This window comes from Chiloscyllium punctatum, chromosome 22 (genome assembly GCF_047496795.1).
Source record: "Chiloscyllium punctatum isolate Juve2018m chromosome 22, sChiPun1.3, whole genome shotgun sequence".
Classification (NCBI taxonomy): Eukaryota; Metazoa; Chordata; class Chondrichthyes; order Orectolobiformes; family Hemiscylliidae; genus Chiloscyllium; species Chiloscyllium punctatum.
In genome coordinates, this window is record NC_092760.1 from 72,202,365 (window position 1) to 72,224,867 (window position 22,503).

Genomic DNA, 22,503 nt, shown 5'->3' on the forward strand with positions numbered 1-22,503 from the left:
TCTCTGCACCCTCTCCAAAGCGTCCACATCCTTTTGGTAATATGTCGACCAGAACTGTACACAGTATTCTAACTGCAGTCAAACCAATGTCTTGTACAATTCTAACAAGGCCTGCCAGCTCTTATACTCAATACCCCATCTGATGAAGGCAAGCATACCATATGCCTTCTTGACCACTCTACCCACCTGTGCAGCAACCTTCAGGGTACAATGGACCTGCACTTCCAGATCTCTCTACCCATCAACTTTTCCCAAGGCTCTTCCATTCACTGTATAACTCACTCTAGAATTAGACTTGCCTAAATGCATCACCTCACATTTGTCTGGATTGAACTCCATCTGCCATTTCTCTGCCCAACTCTCCAGTCTATCTATATTTTCCTGTATTCTTTGACATTCCCTTATGCTTTCTGCTACTCCACCAATCTTTGTGCCATCTGCAAACTTGCTGATCATACCAACAATGCCCTTTTCCAGATCACTGTTGTACATCACAAACAACAGTGTCCCCAGCACTGATTCCTGTGGAACACCCTGGTCACCTTTCTCCATTTCGAGAAACTCCCTTCAACTACTACTCTCTGTCTACGTTGCTCAACCAGTTTTTTATCCACCTAGCTAGAACACCCTGCACACCATGTGACTTCACTTCCTACATTAGTTTACCATGGGGAACCTTATCAAATGCCTTACTAAAGTCCATGTATTTTACATCAACAGCCCTTCCTTCATCTATCAACTTGGTCACTTCCTCAAAGAACTCTATTAAGTTGGTAAGGCACGATCTCCCCCATACAAAACCATGTTACCTATCATTGAAAAGCCCATTCTTTTCTAAATATAGATAGATCCAATCCCTTAGTACCCTCTCCAGCAACTTTCCCACCACTGATGTCAGGCTCACTGGTTTGTTGAATATCTCTACTACCCTTTTGTAAAGGGGGACAACATGAACAACCTTCCAGTCTTCCTGCCTCACCTGTGTTTAAGCATGTCACAAAGGTATCTGTCAGGGCTCCAGCTATTTCCTCTCTCGCCTATGACATCTCTGACCCGAGCACCTGGGAGGCAACATACCATCCGGGAGTCTCGTTTTCAGACACAGAACTGCCTATCTCCTCTCCTTACAATAGAATCCCCTATGACTATGGCCCTATGAGTCTTTTTCCCTCCCTTCTGAACAGCAGTGCCTGCCACGGTGCCATGACCTTGGCAACTGCTGCCCTCCCCTGTTGAGCCATCTCCCCCAACAGTATCCAAAACGATATACCTGTTTTGGAGGGAGATAACTGCAGGGGACACTGCACTGACTTCCTACTCTTTTTCTACCTTTTGGTCACTGTCTCCCTTGGCAATTCTAACCTGCGGTGTAACCAATTCACTAAACGTGCTATCCATGACCTCCTCAGCATCACGGATGCTCCACAGTGAGTCCATCTGCAGCTCCAGAGCCATCATGTGGTCAAACAAGAGCTGCAGCTGGACACACATCTTGCAAGTGTAAGAGTCAGGAACGTCAGCCACATCCCTGAGCTCCCACATCAGGCAAGAGGCACATGCCACGGGTCTGAGGTCCCCTGCCACTGTATGCCTTAACTTTATATCAACTAACTAAAACCAAACAATGCACTTAAATATATGAAAAAGAAAGAGAAAAAATAAAAATCTTACCTTATAGAGTCTTTTTCTTCTGGTTAGAGGATGGGGAGGGGGGCGGGAGGGAGATACTACATGTGCAGTATCTCAGGTTTAGCCGCTGCCCAAATATATACTAAGTGCTTGCCTTCCTGGCACCTTCCTCGCCTCCACATCACCTCCGCTCTGTCTCCCACTGCTCCTGGACAGGAAATTGCATGCAATATTCCAAACGTGGCCCAACCAATGTCCTGTACAGGCGCAATGTGACCTCCCAAACTGAACCATGGTCCCTGGTAGTATGACGCAGCAGTGCTAACCACTGTGTTACTATGCTGCCATAAAATCCTGAAGGTTTTGATTTTTAATTGACAAGAAGGCCTGTTAACATAAGAAAGGTTTTTATTTTTCCAAACTATCTTGAGGCAGGGAGTAATTTGTCACAGCATTTCACTGTTTTCCAGTTTTCTACTACCTACTATTTCAATTACTCCATTATCCTGACACTGTTTGCATTGATGTAAAAGAATATAAATGAGGAGTGAATTACTACCTTTGTAGGTTTAAAAAGAAATCTTCGTGCACTTTGTTTCATATTGAATGGCTACCACAAATTTAAATGCAATTAAGTTACACCAGAGGTGAAAGTCACTTGTCTACAACAACCCAGCATTTTTCTAATCATCCCCCTTTTTTGTAATGCATACACTGTTATTTGCAGTTACAATTTACCCAAGTTACCCAAATATACATGGTCATACAAAGAAAAATTATAAGCTGTGAACAAAGCAGTGTTATTTCAGGTTTGTCCACTTTTATCAATCTCTGCATATGCAATTCATTGATTTATATTAAAATTGTTCAAGTCTTTTAATGACATATATGTGACTTGCTGTTTTCCATTTGTCTACTTTCTACTTGTTATTGGGGTGATGTTACTTCACTGGGGAGTATTGTTCTTGGTCACAGCAAGATGCTCATCTTTCAGATTCATAAAGTCACTTCTGAGTTTATGACTTCCAGAGCATGAAGAGCTGTTGTTGCTAGTTTTTGATTTGAATGAAGGTTGCTTCTTGATTCACACCTTAATATTGTAGCAGCGAGCTTGTGTGGATGTAAAAACCTTGCTGAATACTTCACAAATCCAACACATTGTTGCATGACGTTCACATCCATTGGTTGCTGCAACTCTATCTCTGCAAGCTCTTACCTTGTCAGAATCTGGTTAAATTCCTTTCGTTGTCTGTACAGGACCTAGGCACTTGACTTCAGGCATCTTCAGTTGCATATTTTCATATTTTTTTTCTCATCCTGCATTTTCTTCTGCTGTTCTGTAATGACTGCTTTGTCTGCTCTGCTTTCACATATTTACCATCAGCGGCCAGCATCTCAGTGAATAATTTCTGACCCTTCCTATCCATTCTTCCATTTTCTATGGAAGCCATCGGTTCCTCGAAAACTTGTTTTTGGCTAGTACTTGAGTCAACAGGAACTCTCAGCAGATGTTGGGATAATCTCAAGTTGTCATTTACTTTGAAATGATATTCACCAGAAACACCTCAAAGTCATCTCAAGATGTATGTATCTGTTCAGCTCTCAATAGTTTGTGGCCCACAAAATGCCATAAATCTCTTCAGGCACATTTAGGGTTATTTGTTCAAGCTTCATCTGAGATGAGTGCATTTTGCATGACATCTACAGTTTGGAACTCCAGATCTTCATTCTTACTATTGCATTCAGCTCTCAGATCCATTTGTCCTTTTGAACTCAACAATTACCTTTTTGAAGCTTCATTTTTGTTCCATCACTTTGAGCCATTTCACACACAGCTCATAATTTTGCAAGCACAGATATCTATCGACGTTTCACAATCACTTGATGCTATCCTTCTGCAGTCAATATCATAACAGTCACAAAACATTTATTATTGTTAGACCTGACTATGTTTTACCGTGAAGAGTGATCCATCAGAATCATCCATTAGCCAGCTTTCGGGGCTTGCTTCGCTTCTTTCTGGCCAAACATTTGCCTGTAACATTTTTCAGCTTCTTGCAGTTAGCTTTGCTCATACTGATTTAAAGAAGGTCGGTATAGTTATAGATGTAAAGAAATAGATTGTCTTTTATTTGGTATACTTGAACCTCCTCTACTTCTATCAAAATTATAAAGACTACAATTTTTCAACTCCTTTCAGTTATGAGGAAATGTCATATTGGACTCCAACCATTAACTCTGTTCCTCTCACAATAAATGTTACCATACCTTCAGCATTTTCTGCATTTGCTTCAGATTTCCAGCATCTTTAGTATTCAAATAGGTGGATATTTGATAACTGGTGTTGTCGAAGGATCTTTTTGAATGCTGTTAAATATCTATGACACTCTATGGACATACAGTCCTCAATATTTTAGTGTTTTAACATGTACATCCTGCTCTCTAGTCTTGTACATTCTGCTATACCTTTCTGGAAATGGTTATCTATTTTTCAAACATTTGTACTAGTTTGCCCTTGAATGTCTCCCATCATAATCCAAACCTTTGCCTGTCTTCCCATTAATATATGCTCTAGCTGTTCATTCACAACTTCGAAGACTCTGCATATGTCAATAGTTTTCTTAAGAGTGTATTTTCCGCCTCTCAGCAGATGTGCTCTCATGGTGGGTTCCCTAATATCAAAGACAATCCTATCTCTGCTGAGATCATCTTTCAGTTAGAGTCACAGAGATGTATAGCACGGAAACAGACCCTTTGGTCCAACTTGTCCACGTTGACCATATATCCTAACCTAATCTCCTCCCATTTGCCAGCATTTGGCCCATACCCCTCCAAACCCTTCCTATTCATATACTCATCCAGATACCTTTTAAAGGCTGTAATCGTACCAACCTCCACCACCTTCTCTGGCAGCTCATTCCATACACGCACCGCCCTTTGTGTGAGAAGTTTCCTCTTATGTCTCTTTTATATCTTTCCTCTCTCATCCTAAACCTATGGCCTCTAGTTCTGGACTACCCCCAGCCCAGGGAAAAGACTTTGTCTATTTATCCTATCCATGCTCCTTATGATTTTATAAACCTTTATAAGGTCACCCTTGAGCCTCCAATGTTCCAGGGAATTCAGCTTATTCAGCTTCTCTCTATAGCTCAAATCCTCTAACCCTGGCAACACCTTTGTAAATCTTTTCAGAACCCTTTCAAGTTTCACAACATCCTTCCGATACGAAGGAGACCAGAATTGCACGCAATATTCCAAAAGTGGCCTAACCAATATTCTGTACAGCCACAACATGACCTCGCAAATCTTGTACTCAATACTTTGACAATCAAAGGAAAGTATACCAACCGGCTTTTTCACTATCCTATCTATCTGTATCTCTACTTTCAAGGAGCTATGAACCTGCACTCCAAGGTTGCTTTGTTCAGCAACACTCCCTAGGTACCAATAAGTGTACAAGCCCTGCTGAGATTTGCTTTTCCAAAATGCAGCACCTTACATTTACCTAAACTCCATCTGCCACTCCTTGGCCCTGTGACCCATCTGATCAAGATCAAGATCAGGATCGAGGTAATCTTATTCGCTGTCCACTACACCTCCCAATTTGGGTTATATCTGCAAACTTATTAACTATGCCTCCTATGTTCGCATCTAAATCATTTATATAAATGATGAAAAGCAGTGGACCCAGCACCAACTGTTGTAGCACACCACTCGTCACAGGTCTCCAGTTTGAAAAGCAGCCCTCCACCACCATCCCCTGGCTTCTACCTTTTGAGTCAGTTCTATATCCAAATGGCTAGTTCTCACTGTATTCTAACCTGGCTAACCAGTCTACCATGAGGAACAGTGTTAAATGCCTTACTGAAGTCTATATAGATCATGTCTGCCACTCTGCCTCATCATTCCTCTTTGTTACTTCTTAAATCAATCAAGTTCATGACACATGATTTCCCACGCACAAAGCCATGCTGCTGACTATCCCTAATCAGTCCTTGCCTTTCCAAATACATGTAAATCCTGTCCTTCAGGATTTCCTCCAACAACTTATCCACTACTGATGCATGGACTCAGGATCCACCAGATTTTTCATTCTATCCCAGGGATCAATAGCCTTCCCTGTCTCCCTGAACTTTAATGTTGAACACATACTGTGCTTTGATAAAATCAATATGGGGTTTAACGTATATTTTCCAAAACTTCAAACTTGTTTGTTTGAGTGTTCTGCTCCTTGGTGAGGTCTAGGATTCAATATAGCTAACCAAAATTATCTCCTGTTCTGAAAACAGTATTGCTACACTTAATTGCTTGGTCTTATATAAGATTATAACTTAATCTATAATTAATTTACAGATTTTCTACTGAGAGTGAAAAATGTTAAAATTATGTCCTTTTCATTCACACAGTAATAGAAAGTGGAAAGTTCATAGCCATTCTGACTTACCTAGTGCTTCATAATAGCAGACTGTGGTTTTTAATTTTGTTTTGCATTTTAAATTCACCATAACTCGCTTCACGGTAGCTCCAACACACAACTTCAACTGGATATTTCTGTTATCATGTTTCAAGTGATGACTTTGCCACAAATTAAAGTGAAAGCAAGCTACAGCAGACAAGGAGCTGTACACAATATATAATTACATTTCCTCAAATACACTTACTGTCTAAAAGAGACTTAGTTACCATTATCATATTCTCCATAGTCTTGGCAACTGTTACTATTGCAAACTTGATGTTTGCATTTCTAATGGAAAGTGTCTATGTAAAGTTGTGGATATATGATATTGTGTTGTTTCAATGTTGTGCATGATGTGTCAAACCTCCATCTGCACTGAACAGAATTTCTCATGTTTGAAACAATTCTTTTACAGTTCCTAACATTTTTATGCCTTTGTTATTTTCTTTTAAAGTAATAATATAAATGCAAAATATATAAGAATTAGAAATAATGACTTTATGCAGAATGAACTTCGGACCTGACTTTTAACTCCTGACAGATATCACTTCTGTGGAAGGTGAGGTGAACAGCAAACTCTGGCCCTCACAACCTGTGATCCAAGAGATTTTAATTTTGGCCAACAAATACTTCATAAATAAAAACCAAAAGAACTGTGGATGTTGTAAGTCAAAAACAAAAACAGAAATTACTGGAAAAGGTCAGCAGGTCTGGCAGCATCGGTAGAGAGAAATCAGAGTTAATGTTTTGGGTCCAATGACCCTTCCTCAGAACTCAGACATTCTTTATAAACCCGGGCTAATATATCTTTTTAAGATGCATAGCTTTGTGAAACAAAAATCAATCATTGTTGCATTTATTCCATTTAATGGACTTAATAGCAAGCCTGTATATAGTAGTTTTGTATAAAATATAAGTGCCCATAGAAAATATGCTTAGGTTATAAGATCAGTGATATATTGTGATGGAGTTCGTTTTGTGATTAGGAACTATACCCTCTGAAATCATCTGCTACCTACTTCAATTCAAAACCAGATCACTTCAGGTTAAAACCTTTCATCTTCTACTGCTTTACAGAAAAAAAAATAGAATGGCTAAATTCAATCAGTGACAGTCTTCAAATTGTTTCCCACTAAAAGATGGATGTGATCATGTTGTTGTCTTGTAACCCCTTTAAATCACAGACTGTACTCATCAGTAAAGATCTCTTGCTACTAGTTTGAATTTTTGGCTTCCTTTGTAACACACAGTTTATACTGTTTAGGATTTTGAGAGACCATTACTTTTAAGAACAATACTTTAAAGACACTGCAGTTTATTCAAATTCTTCACATCATTTATATTACTATAGGTAACAAACAACACTCCATCAGCTAGGGCATGAAGAACATTTTTTACAAACCCACCGACTCCCACAGCTACCTGGATTACACCTCTTCCCACCCTACCTCTTGCAAAAATGCCATCCCGTATTCCCAATTCCTCTGCCTCCGCCGTATCTGCTCCCAGGAGGACCAGTTCCACCACAGAACACACCCAGATGGCCTCCTTCTTTAGAGACTGCAATTTCCCTTCCCACGTGGTTAAAGATGCCCTCCAACGCATCTCGTCCACATCCCGCACCTCTGCCCTCAGACCCCACCCATCCAACTGTAACAAGGACAGAACGCCCTTGGTGCTCACCTTCCACCCTATCAACCTTCGCATAAACCAAATCATCCGCCGACATTTCCGCCACCTCCAAACAGACCCCAGCACCAGGGATATATTTCCCTCCCCACCCCTTTCCACCTTCCATAAAGACCATTCCCTCCGTGACTACTTGGTCAGGTCCCTCCGTGACTACTTGGTCAGGTCCATGTCCCCCTACCACCCACTCTCCCATCCTGGTATCTTCCCCTGCCATCACAGAAACTGTAAAACCTGCGCCCACACCTCTTCCCTCACCTCTATCCAAGGCCCTAAAGGAGCCTTCCACATCCATCAAAGTTATACCTGTACATCCACTAATATCATTTATTGTATTCATTGCTCCCAATGCGGTCTCCTCTACATTGGGGAGACTGGGCGCCTCCAAGCAGACCGCTTTAGGGAACATCTCCGGGACACCTACACCAATCAACCACATCGCCCCGTGGCCAAACATTTCAACTACCCCTCCCACTCTGCCGAGGACATGGAGGTCCTGGGCCTCCTTCACCGCCGCTCCCTCACCACCCGACGCCTGGAGGAAGAAAGCCTCATCTTCCGCCTCAGAACAATTTAACCCCAGGGCATCAATGTGGACTTCAACAGTTTCCTCATTTCCCCTTCCCCCACCTCATCCTAGTTCCAAACTTCCAACTCAGCACTGTCCCCATGACTTGTCCGGACTTGTCCGACCTGCCTATCTCCTTTTCCACCTATCCACTCCACCCTCTCCTCCCTGACCTAACACTTTCATCCTCTCCCCCACTCACCTATTGTACGCTATGCTACTTTCTCCCAACCCCCACCCTCCTCTAGCTTATCTCTCCACGCTTCAGGCTCTCTGCCTTTATTCCTGATGAAGGGCTTTTGCCCGAAACATCGATTTCACTGCTCCTTGGATGCTGCCTGAACTGCTGTGCTTTTCCAGCACCACTAATCCAGAATCTGGTTTCCAGCATCTGCAGTCATTGCTTTTACCACCATGAAGAACATAAGTTATGGAATCCTGAATATTGGTAACTTCAAGAAAGATGTCAGATTTGAAGTAAAATAAACATAAGTATTGTTGAAGAAAGTTGTCAAAGCTTTTGATTTGCACTCATAGAGTCATAGAGATGCACAGCACAGAACAAATTCTTTGGTCCAACTCACCCATGCCAAACCTAATCTAGTCCCACTTTCCAGCACCCAGCCCATATCCGTCCAAACCCTTCCTAGTCATATACACATCCAGATTCCTTTTTAAATATTGCAATTGCACTAACCTCTACCACTTCCTCTGGCAGTTCATTCCATTCATATACCACCCTCTGTGTGAAAATGTTGCCTGTTAGATGTCTTTCATATCTTTCCTCCCTCACCCTAAACATATGCTCGCTAGCTCTGGACTGCCCCACCCAGGGAAAAGACTTTGTCTATTTACCCTATCCATGCCACTCATGATTTTATGAACCTCTATGAGGTCACCCCTCAGCCTTTGACGCTCCAGGGAAAACAGCCCCAACCTATTCAACCTCTCCCTATAGCTCAAATCTTCCAAATGTGGCAATGTCCTTGTAAATCTTTTCTGAACATTTTCAAGTTTCATGACATCCTTCCAATAGGAAGGAGACCAGAATTGCATGCAATAATCCAAAAGTGGCCTAACCAATGTCCTGTACAACCGCAACTCCTGTACTCAATGCTCTGACCAATAATGGAAAGCATACCAAACGCCTTCTTCACTATCCTATGTACCTGCAACTCTACTTTCAAAGAGCTATGAACCTGTACTCCAAGGTCTCTATATTCAGCAACACTCTTCAGGACATTTTTAAGTGTATAAGTCCTGCTAAGATTAGCTTTCCCAAAATACAATACCTCACATTTATCTAAATTAAACTCCATCTGTCACTCCTCAGCCCATTGGCCCATCTGATCAAGATCCTGTTGTAATCTGAGGTAACCTTCTTTGCTGTCCACTACACCTTCAATTTTGGTGTCATCTGCAAACTTACTAACCATACCCTCTTATGCTCACATCCAAGTCATTTATATAAATGATGAAAAATAGCGGACCTAGCACTGATCCTTTGGCACTCCACTGGTCACAGGCCTCCAGTCTGAAAAACAACCCTCCACCACCACCCTCTGACTTCTACCTTCAAGCCAGTTCCGTATACAAATGGCTAGTTATCCCTGTATTCCATGAGGCCTAACCTTGCTAACCAGTTTCCTAATCTTCTTGAATGCCTTACTGAAGTCCATATAGATCACATCTACCGCTCTGTCCTCATCAATCCTCTTTGTTACTCATCACGATAATTCACAAGAATTCCAATTTAAGGGGCTACAGCAATAGATTTGGTTCTGCAAATGTACCACATTTCTAGGATAATCCTGAGTGTGTGAAGAATTACACTGACAACCAATTTCGGATTGTTAGTTGGTCTCATAGTGTGTTGCATCTCCATGCACTGTATTCATAAAAATGATGCTGTTCTTTGTAGAAGGAAAGAACATAAACATGCACTGGGCCTGTTCTAACTCAACAAAATGGGTGCCAATCACTTGCCATGCCTTGACCTGCCTGATTGGGAATTTACATAACTGTCAATTATAATTAATTGATCCATTCTCCATAGCAATGCCTCCACCAATCAAACTCCAACTGCTAACCAATCAACATCGTCATCTCATAGTATAAATGTTAGTTTTCCCCTTAGATTGATACTTTTGTGACTTTCTTGTTTACAAAACATAACATTTTCGACAATGTTTAAGTTCTACACCACCAGACAGTATTTAAAGTAAGCGTAAGATAGTTCCTACATGGTCAAAGCACAACTTCCCTAATTTTATTTTTAAGGCACGGAAAATAGAGCTGAGAAAAGCCATGGAATGAATGTTTCTTGGGATCGCATTCTAAATAAGAGCGCTGTCTTAACACAAGTCGGGTTTTGAACCTTCTCAAATATGCACACAGATAAAGCATACTGAGTTCACTTTGAATGTGTACTGATGTGCCTGTGAATGTTACATCTCTATGCAAGTAAGCTGTAAAAACCTTTTGCTGGATTTTTGAAAACTTTTGCACACAACAGGAAATTCACAAAAGTACCAATCTAAGGGGAAAAGTAACATTTATACTATGAGACGATGATGTTGATTGGTTAGCAGTTGGAGTTTGATTGGTGGAGGCATTGCTATGGAGAATGGATCAATTAATTATAATTGACAGTAAACTGCCATGCATTAATGTAAATTTTCAATCAGGCAGGTCAAGGCATGGCAAGTGGTTGGCACCCATTTTGTTGAGTTAGAACAGGCCCAGTGCATGTTTATGTTCTTTCCTTCCACAAAGAACAGCATCATTTTTATGAATACAGTACATGGAAATGCAACACACTATGAGACCAACTAACAATCCGAAATTGGTTGTCAGTGTAATTCTTCACACACTCAGGATTATCCTAGAAATGTGGTACATTTGCAGAACCAAATCTATTGCTGTAGCCCCTTAAATTGGAATTCTTGTGAATTATCTTGATGAGCAACAAGGAAGATTGATAAGGGCAGAGCAGTAGATGTGAACTATATTGTCTTCAGTAAGGCATTCGACAAGGTTCCCCATGGGAGACTGGTTAGCAAGGTTAGACCTCATGGAATACAGGGATAACTAGCCATTTGTATACGGAACTGGCTTGAAGGTAGAAGTCAGAGGGTGGTGGTGGAGGGTTGTTTTTCAGACTGGAGGCCTGTGACCAGTGGAGTGTCACTGCTACCCTTGCTATTTTCTCATGTTAAGAGAGATAATATAAATATTGCCACATCAGGTAAAGATCATCTGCTCAAGGTAAATTCACATCATCAACTATGCTGGAAGGTATAGTGAATGAATGGTAGGAACTGTGCAGATCATCCACTCCTTGATATTTTAGAAATATATCCTTTGTAAATTTCAAAGTCATTCATGTTTTGACCATCTTCCTTCAGTTGTTGGATAGCTACCCACAGATTTGATCAATTTGCATCGGGTTGCTGAACACAAACCATTGAAGTAAATTATATATGCTTGTTTGCTTTGTGTGGTTAAATCAAAATATAACACTGTTGTCCCTTAAGAAACGATTGGTTGTAAAATGTAAGGATTGGTGAATTAATGTGGATTAAATGGTCATCTTCATCGATCATTTTTTTGGTGATCATCAGTTGGCTGATTGGTGTTGAGTTTATGAATTTGAGAAATTCATATGAATTAGGAACTATAACAATCCCAAGGTCAATTCCTGAAGTAACTCATTCCAACTCTATCCTGAAATATCAATCAAACAAGACATTATTTTCTACCCACCACCCAGTTCAAAGATTGAGAAGACTTATTCACAAGTTCCATACCTGGAATTTAAAGGTGCTGAGTATAATTTTGATCCATTTGAAGTTTAGATCCAAATTTGGAATATACTTACATCACCTGTTTGCTTACAATAATGATGGAGTTCAGCACATGGGTGCAAAAGAAAAGGTTGGAATATTTGCAAATGTCATCAGACAGAAGTGTTGAGCATATGAACCAATTCTATTTCCTCCCATTGTTTTTAGCATCACAGCTATCAGTCTTCAGCTAGTTCAATTAATTCCATCTTGCATCAAGAAAAACCAAGAGGCACAGGAGACTATGGGTACAAACAATATTCTAGCAATAGTACTGAAGATTTGTGCCCCAGAATTAGCTGTGCCCTTAACAAAGCTTTTCCAGCTACAACTTTGGAATCTGCCCAACAATGTGAAAAATTCTCCATGTCCTGTTCACAAAATGAAGGGCAATCTAATCTGGCCAATTACCATTGCTCTTGTCTATTTCTGGCAATTAGCAAAATAATGAAGGATGTTGTTGACAATGTTATCAAGTAGCTCTCAGTCAGTAATGGTATGCTCACTGTTACTCAGTTTGGGTTCTGCCAAGCCAACTCAGCTCCTGACCTCATTAACACCTTTGGCTTAAATGTAAAAGTGAAGTGAAAGTAATTGTCCTTGAAACCACAGCAATATTTGACAGAGTGTGGCATCCATTCGGAAGTCAATGAGAATCCGGTAAAACACTACACTGGTTGGATTCCTATCTAAGAAAAAGGAAGATGGTTGTGGTTATTGGAGGTTATTCATCTCAGCCCAGGAAGTTTCTGTGGCAGGTCCTCAGGGTAGTGTCCTCGGTCCAACCATCCTCAGCTTTATCATCAATGACCATCCCTCCAATCTTTTTAAAATAAGCTTGCGCAGTATTTGGCACAATTCACAAGTCCTCAGGTACTGAAGAAGCTCATATTCATATAAAACAAGAATTGGATAACATCCAGGCTTGGGCTGACATATGTTAAGTTACATTTTTATTATGCAAGTATTGGGCAATGACTATTTTTATCAAGAGAAAAACTTAACCATCTTTCCTTGACATTCAATGCCATTACCATTATTGAATTCCTCAGTGTCAACATCTCGTGGATTACTACTAACCAGAAAGTCTATTGCACTAGCCATGTACATCCAGTGACTCCAAGAAGTCAGACTCTGGGAATTCTTTGCTGAGTGATTTGTCTCTTAATGTTCTAAAGTCAATTCACCAAACACAATATATAAATTAGGAATGTGATAGAATACTCACCTCGTGCCTGGGTGAGTGCAGCCCCCACAACGCTCATGAAGCCTATCACAATCTAAGAGAATGTAGCTTTGATCAACACTCATCCACCAATAGAAGTATTTACCCATTCTACCATTAATGCATAATGACAACAGTCTAGATTAGAGTGGTGCTGGAAAAGCACAGCAGGTCAGGCAGCATCCAAAGAGCAGGAAAATCAACATTTCGGGCAAAAGCCCCTCATAAGGAATGGGCTTTTGCCTGATGAAGGGCTTTTGCTCGAAACGTCGATTTTCCTTCTCCTCGGATGCTGCCTGACCTGCTGTGCTTTTCCAGCACCACTCTAATCTGATCTCCAGCATCTGCAGTCCTCACTTTTGCCATAGTGACAATTGTATATATCATCTACACGTTTCACTGCAGAAACTCAGCAAGACATCTGTAACCGTACCTTCCAAACCGGTACTTGAAAGACAAGGGCAGTAAATATTATTGCCTTCAAGTTCCCCTCCAAATCGCACACCACGCTGATTTGGAAATATGTTGCAATTCCTTCCATTAAATTATTAGACACTCTTCCCTAACAGCACCAAACAGGGTGTACCTACAGTGTATGGATTCAGCATTTCAGGAAGATGGGTCACTACTATCTTCTCATGACAGTTTGGGAGAAGTGACAAATGCTGGCCTAGTCAGCACATCCCACATCCTCAAAATTCCAAGATTCTAAGATGGCACCATAAGTATCTAAAGCAACATATCAAAAACAGGTGTTTCATTCTATTTTACAGAAACACATGAACTGAAAAAATAAATTCAGAAGCTTATTGCTCTTATGAAAATACAGTTTAAAGGCAATTACTTCTTTCATTATTGTTTTGACTACATCGTGGTGAGTGGAAGAATTAGTGAGCTGAAATCTATCATCAAAAAGACGCTTGTGAATTTTTGCTATATAATAGGATGCAAAAAGTGTATTCAATTGTGCAGCCAATATGAATAAATTGTCTTTAAGTCAGTTTACTTGTGATGGTTCATTAAAGTTTATCAAAATAATATGGTGGTTGATTTAATCTCAATACACTGGAGTAAACTTTTTGCATTGTTTGTTCAAAGGTAGGCATGTTAGAATGGCTAAGTGATTTTTTTTTAAGATGACCAAGTATTTGTACCTGTGCAATCACGTTTCAGTAATAAATATGGCTCATACACTACTGAACTCTGAATGTCTGAATAAATATTTCTTGCTAACTATTGGGATTTTGGTTAATTACTTGCATTATTAGACAGAATAATGAAGATAAGGATTAGGTACCTTAGGTAGAATGCTGCCATTAATCCTATGTTAGTACAGGGCTTTTTTAGTAGCTTGTGGTAAAGAATGAACCATGAACAAGTTAGCAGATGAGGTGCTTAGCTTAAGTAACAGGATAAGGGTTTATTTTATCTTAATAACCACGTGCAGGTTACGTTGTACAGATGGTAATGTGAGGAAAAGAAGCTATGTCGGTCTCCAACTACGTATGTCTTATTCAGGTCAATACTGCCTGATATTCCACCAGTGTTATATACCAGAGTGGGGAGGGCTTCAGCCTAGCTCAGATTAGTCCTTTTGTATTCATTCACTTATACAACAGCATCAAAATTCAGACATTAATTTTATCTCACACATTCACAATAACATCTGATTGTAACTTTGTGCATTGGTGGAAAACAGGAGGTAGCAGATAATCTATCCATTACCGATTCAAATAGGACAGTGTGTAGAACAGGCATTAGATCTGCTACCAGAAGATAATTTTATTAGAACAACTAGAATGTGAGGTAACAGACCTTCTGTCCATTATTGATACATTGACATTAATGAAAAAGAAACAGGGCAATAGACAGAACAGGTCTTTGAATTGCTTTCACCTTCTTTTTTATCTTGGCCAGAAGTTAAAATTAGTCCTTATTAACACTCATAAAATACCAATCAATATCAATGAAACTGAGTAAAATAGATTACTTTCAAAATAAGACTTGGCAATGTGGTTTTGAATATATTCAGGATGGAAAGAACCTTGTCCCAGAGATACTGGGCAGACAATAAACCACTTCTGAATTGAAATCACTTTTGCAATGTAGTTAGATTTAGTTTTCCAACAATATGGAAATAGGCCCTTCAGCGCAACAAGTCCACACCAACCCGCTGAAAAGCAACCCGTTCAGACCCATTGCCCGACACTATATTTAACCCTGACTAACGCACCTATCAATATGGGCAACTTAAAATGGTCAATTTAACTGACCTGCACGTCTTTGGATTATGGGAGGAAACCGGAGCACCCAGAGGAAACCCACGCAGACACAGGGAGAATGTGCAAGTCCCACACAAACAGTCGTCCGAGGCAGGAATCAAACCCGGGTCCCTGGCGCTGTGAAGCAGCAGTGCTAACCACTGAGCCACCGTGCTGCCCCCAATTTAAACAAATGTAAATGTTGAAACATAGAAAATATGAGCAGGGGTAGGCCATGTGGCCTTCGAGCCCTGCTCCACCAGTCAAAATGATTATGGCTGATCATCCAATTCAGTATCCTTTCCCTGCTTTCCTCCATATCTTTTAAACTTACAAACAATGTCTAACTCCTTCTTGAAAACATTCAATGTTTTGACCTCAACTATTTTTATGGCAAAGAATTCCACAGGCTCACCACTCCCTCGGTGAAGAAATTCCTTCTCATTTCAATCCCAAATGGCCTACTTCAGATCCTTAAATGGTAGCTCCTGCAGTAAGGTGAGGATTATGGTATTTACCCCATCCAGGCCTCCTAGACTTTTATAGGTTTTTATGAGATCCCCTTCATTCTTCCAAACTTCAGTGATTTTAGACCTAACCAATCTAACCTCTCATCATAATCAGTTCTGCGATCCTCACTATCAATCTAGTAAAACTTCACTGCATTCCTCCTATTTCCAGAACATCCTTCCTCTAATAAGGAGACCAAAGTTGCACACAATACATAATGTGTGGTCTCAGCAAAGCCCTGCACAATTTCAGCAAGCTGTCCCTACTCCTGTGCTCAAATCCCCTCTCTCTATGAAGGACATTGCCTTTTTCACTTGACAAAAGATCAGTTAGACTCGAAACGTCAGCTCTTTTCTCTCCTTACAGATGCCGCCAGACCTGCTGAGATTTTCCAGCATTTTCTCTTTTGGTTTCAGATTTCAGTATCTGCAGTAATTTGTTTTTTTTGCCTTTTTCACTGCCTGTTGCACCTGCATGCTTACTTTCAGTGACGTGTGTACAAGGATATACAGATCTCATTGCAGCTCCCTTTCCTAATCTATCACCATTCACGTAATCATCTGCCTTCCTGTTTTTGTTACCAAAGTGGATAGCCTCACATTTATACATAATATGCTTCATCTGCCATGTATTTGCCCACTCACTTAGCTTGTCCAAATCACACTGAAGCATCTCTATGTTCTCCTCACAGATTTCCCTCCCAGTTTTGAAATCTTCTGCAAACTATTAATATATAATGTTATTAACTGGGGTCCAAGCACTGACTCCCCCCTGTCTTCCATTGGCCACTGCCTTCCTCGAGGAAGAAGACTAATTTATTCCTACTCTTTGTTTCCTGTCTGCCCAACCAGTTCTCTATCCATGTTAGTACACTACCCCCAATCCCATGCATTTAAATTTTACATACTAATCTTTTGTGTGGGACCTTATCAAATACTCTCTGAAAGTTCAAGTAAACTATTAGCTCCCCCTAATCAACTCCATTCATTACATCCTTGAAATATTCCAGTGGAATTATCAAGCGTGATTTTCCGTTTGTTAATCCATGCTCTGTCTGATCCTGTTATTTTTTTCCAAGTGCTTTGCTATTAAATCTTATATAAAATACTCTGGTATTTTCCCTACTATCAATGTCAGACTGTTTTCTCTCTACCTTTGTTTTTAAATAGTGGTGTAACATTAGTTATCCTTCAATCCATAGAAACTGTACTAGCTAATGTTTACACAGCAAGTGTCCACATATAGCATGGTAAATGCAATACATTTGTAACATTAAACTTGCTGAGTGTTTGCACTGCTACTCCTGTTCTAAGTTAGATTAGCAGATCCTAGGACATGAAAAGACACTTATAACATCACTGTCACCCAAGTCATATCTTCCCTCAGCATGCTGCTTTGTTCAGGAAATAAGCCCTCCATCCTCTTTCAGTCTTGATGGAATGTAAGATTGCATCTAAATAAAGGATAAAACTTTGCTCCGCTTTCATCTTATGTTCTAATTGTCTCCCATCCACCTTCCTATGTTTAAGTAGATGCACAGATGTTTAGCCACCAGATCATTCAAGACATTAATCATAGAGGTATTACTAAAATATCAAATGAATACAACAGATATATTTTTGTAATGCTACCAGTGTTCTAACATGCTATGCCTTAGTGTAGACAAGAGCGAGCTATGGAATCACAGATATGCCAACTCAAGAGCATGCTTCTGTTAACATCAGAAATCAAATTAAGGATTACTGAATGCACTGTTACAAGAAACTATGATGTCCAAAGAAAAGCTTCCCTTTAGTCTTGAGCAGAAGCCACTTTACAGGGATTACATAATTGCTGTGAATAAATAGTCAATGAAAACATTTGATTTGTAGAGTGGACGTCTGATTCAAGATCAGAGACTATAATCAAGGTGCTATGTTCAGTCCCTGCATTAAATGGATGTACTGCACCCACACAAAACCTACTGAGCCAAATAGCAAATGCGTTAAGTACCAAAAGAGCTGTACACTGAATTAGGGATCCAAATACAGATGCTGCTTGACGACAGCAAAAATGTTGTTGGCCCATCTCAGATGTTACCTCAGAGTTCCTGTGGAAAAAATGTTGTCCCTGGATGACACATCTAAGTGTTTGAGATTGCATGAAAGAGCTGGCTTTCAATCAGATTAAGTTGAATGTTCCCGAGGGAGATTTTGAGGACTCCAGGATAAATGGGAAGATATTGCCTTGAAAATGGAACAAAAATCAGTTGTACCATGAGGACAATGCCCTTACAAATCATGCACTACACTCTTCACGTATGCAAATTGTAATCCTTGTGTTATGAAGATGCTATATATCGCATTTCTTTGAAGATTCATGTTTTCATGGATTGTGCACAGTTGCTTATTTGGGTATCTGATCATTTTTTAACAGACCACAGAAAGGATAGTGGAACATCTTTTTTTTCAGTCATTTATAGAGTCATACAGCACGGAAACAGATCCTTTGGTCGAACTCATCCATGCTGAATCAGTTTCTCAAACTAGACTAGTCTCACTTACATGTGTTAGGCCCATATCCCTCTAAACCTTCCTATTCATGTACCAATCCAAATATATTTTAACCGTTGTAATTGTACCTGCATCTATCACTTCCTCTGGCAGTTCATTCCACACATGAAATATCCACTGAATGAAAAAAATGTTCCTCAGGTCCCCTTTAAAGTTTTCTACTTAAAAATATGCCCCCTAATTTTGAACTCCCCCACCCTTGGGGAGAAATAAAAACCCTTTGCTATTCACCTTATCTATGTCCTTCATGATTTATAAACGTCTATAAGGTCATTCCTCAACCTCTTATACCCCTGTGAAAAAGGTCCCAGCCTATCCAGTCTCTACTTATAACTCAAATCCTCCAGTCCCAGCAACATCTTGGTAAATGTTTTCTCAAGCCTCTCCAATTCAATCATATCCTTCCTATAACAGAGTGACCAGAACTGCACACAGTACAGAACTACCTTGGTTATCCGGACATCAATTATCCGAATTTCGGATTATTTGAACAAGATCTCAAGGTCCCTGTAATACAGGTCCCATATGAAGAAGTTCACTAACTCACAATGAGTCAAGCATTTCAATGGTGGGCTGACGGTAAAATATTCACTCCCCACCCACCCCCCCCCGATGAAGTTATTTTTCTCAATGCCTGAAATCATGTCAATTTCCCCCTCCTCTCACCCCGCATTATTATTTTCAACTAGTTCTAAAGATAGTTGGTTTCTTGTTTTTCAGCTCTCTGGTGGCTGGTTAAACCAGCTGGCGAATCTTGAAAAGTGAAATTTTGTTATTGTTATTTTTGCATCCATTAAAACTATCTGTCGAATCTTTCAACATTCCCCCTCCCCTCATCCCAAAGTTGAGGGAAACAAAAGCTTGTTATTTCTGGTCATGCAATTTCAATAACTCTCCTTCCGTGGTTCAATTCCCACTTGACTCCCTGGTGTGGAAATCACTGCAAAGTGAGCCTATGCGTTTACAGAGCAAATTGTAGTGAGTTAGCACAAGTGAAAAAGAAAAGGAGGAAAACTTGACAGGAGGAAACACAAAGAAAACATTACCTCCCCCCTCAAAAGCAATTGATGAGAGGACAGAAACTGAAGTCAGCAAAATATCTTTCCTCTCTTTCTCATTTTCCCCCTGTATTTTGCACCTCTCTCTCTCTCTCTCTCTCTCTCACTCACATTCTCTCTCAGGGCTTGGTGGTCAATGAGGAGGGAGGGACCACACTTGGTCAGTCTGGAAAGCGGGACAACAAGGAACAGAAAGATGCTGCCTGCTGTCAAGAACCAGGATAAAACCGAGGAAAATGCCAGCGAAAAATTTCACAGAGTTCAGTCAAATTCTAGCTAAAAAGTGATCTATTTGTAAAATATCATGAATGTTTCAGCAATATCCAGTGTTCGTATACTTATATCAATAGAATGAAATAAAATCTCTGTAAACATGCTTTTTTACATAATTATGTTCAGTATAGCTTCCTTTGTTCACAATCAGATCAGTTATCAGAACAATTAGATATCCAAACAAAATACTCCCCGATTATTCCAATAATCGAGGTTGTTCTGTACTCCAAAAGTGGTCTCACTAACATCCTGTAGAACCTTGACATGATATCCCAACTCCTATATTCAAAGGTCTGAGCAATGAAGGCAAGTGGGCTAAATGTCCTCTTAAATACCCTGTGTATATGTGACACAACTTTCAAAGAGCTATGTACCTGTACCCCAAGGTCTCTCTGCTTGACAACTGCATCCAGGCTTCTATCATTAACTGTGTAAGTTCTGCCCTTGCATGTTTTATTAAAATGCAATACCTTGTATTTACCTAAATTGGACTCCATCTGCTACTTCTAAGCCCATTGGCTCAGTTATAGAGTCATAGAGATGTATAGCATGGAAACAGACTCTTCGATCCAACTCGTTCTTGCCAACCAGATATCCTAAATTAATCTAGTCCCATTTGCCAGCACATGGCCCATATCCCTCTAAACGCTACCTATCCAAATACCCACCCAAGTGCCTTTTAAATGTTGTAATTGTATCGGCTTCCACCACTTCCTCTGGCAGCTTGTTCCTTACAAGCACCACCCTTTGTGAGAAACTGGTGTCCATTAGATCCCTTTTAAATCTTTTCCCTATCACCTTCAACCAATGCCGTCTAGTTTTGGACTCTTCTAATGTGAGGGAAAAGACCTTGTGTATGTGCCCTATCCATGCCCCTCATGACGAATATCGCTTTGTAATATTAGATAACCTTCTTCACTATTGACCAAGCCACCAATTTTGGTGTCATCCGCAAACCTTCTCATCATACTAAAGTTAATTGCTTGAACCTATTTACTAGGAGAAAGTGAGGACTGCAGATGCTGGAGATCAGAGCTGAAAATGTGTTGCTGGAAAAGCGCAGCAGATCAGGCAGCATCCAAGGAGCAGGAGAATCGACGTTTCGGGCATGAGCCCTTCTTCAAGAATTCTTGGGGTTCAGGTACATAGCTCTTTGAAAGTTGTGTCACATATACACAGGGTATTTAAGAGGACATTTAGCCCACTTGCCTTCATGGCTCAGACCTTTGAATATAGGAGTTGGTTTATCATGTCAAGGTTCTACAGGATGTTAGTGAGGCCACTTTTGGAGTACAGAACAACCTCAATTTTTGGAATAATCGGAGAGTATTTTGTTTGGATATCTAATTGTTCTGATAACTGATCTGATTCTTTTCAGGAATTCCTGAAGAAGGGCTCATGCCCGAAACTCGATTCTTCTGCTCCTTGGATGCTGCCTGACCTGCTGCACTTTTCCAGCAACACATTTTCAGCTCTGAACCTATTTACTGTAAACCACCTGATTATGGATGTCAATCATTTCAGTTTGCATGGATATTGTCCAACTGGGTCCAGTTGGGTGTATGGCCTACTGGGATAGAGAAACTAGAGAACTCAACCCAAAGCAAAATATTCTGATGCTGATAATCAGAAATATAAACAGAAAGGGCTGGAGAAACTCAAAAGATCAGGCAGCATCTGTGGAGAGAGAAAGAGAGCTATTGTTGTGTACCTAATATGAATTTTCTTCAGAACTCTTCTCCCTGTCGGTCTTCCAATTGCTTGAGGAGTACATTGAGAAAATCTATTCTTCGAAATCTAGAGAATCAGGTTAGTTTGGTAGCAACGTCGTGCTATTTTATAATTCTGGTCTTGTATCTCCAGGCATCAGATATCTGGAGTAAATTGGATTAATTTGCATTCTTTTTATTTCTATCAGCTCATTATGTTTGTGGATTTAAAAATATTCTCAGGCACCATTTAGTACATTACATTTATTTTAGGTTTGCTATCATTTAATAAAAAGTTTTGCATCATTTCATATGTGACCCATTCATTCTCAGGATATCTTATAATTCAGAAACTTTATTGATTTTACTCAGAAGATAGAACGTTCAAGCTGATATTTACTACAAATGCCTGAAGGCATATTGTTCCATTTATACAATAGTTTCTGATATTACAAGTATATGACAACTGTATTTTAGCTGAATTTAATGCAGTTAGTTGTTATCATAGCGATGGTTAAAAGTCAGTGTGCCAGGTCTTTCCATTTTGTATTTTAACAGCTTACTGTTTTACACAAATATTGAACTATGACTTAACTTCTATACTTCTTACTGATCATTTACTAAATATAAAATCCGAAGCCAGCTACTAAACATAATCCACATACACTAGTTGTTTGAAATTTGCTTTTTTAAATTAATGCACATTTCAAATTTCTTTTGTAACTTCA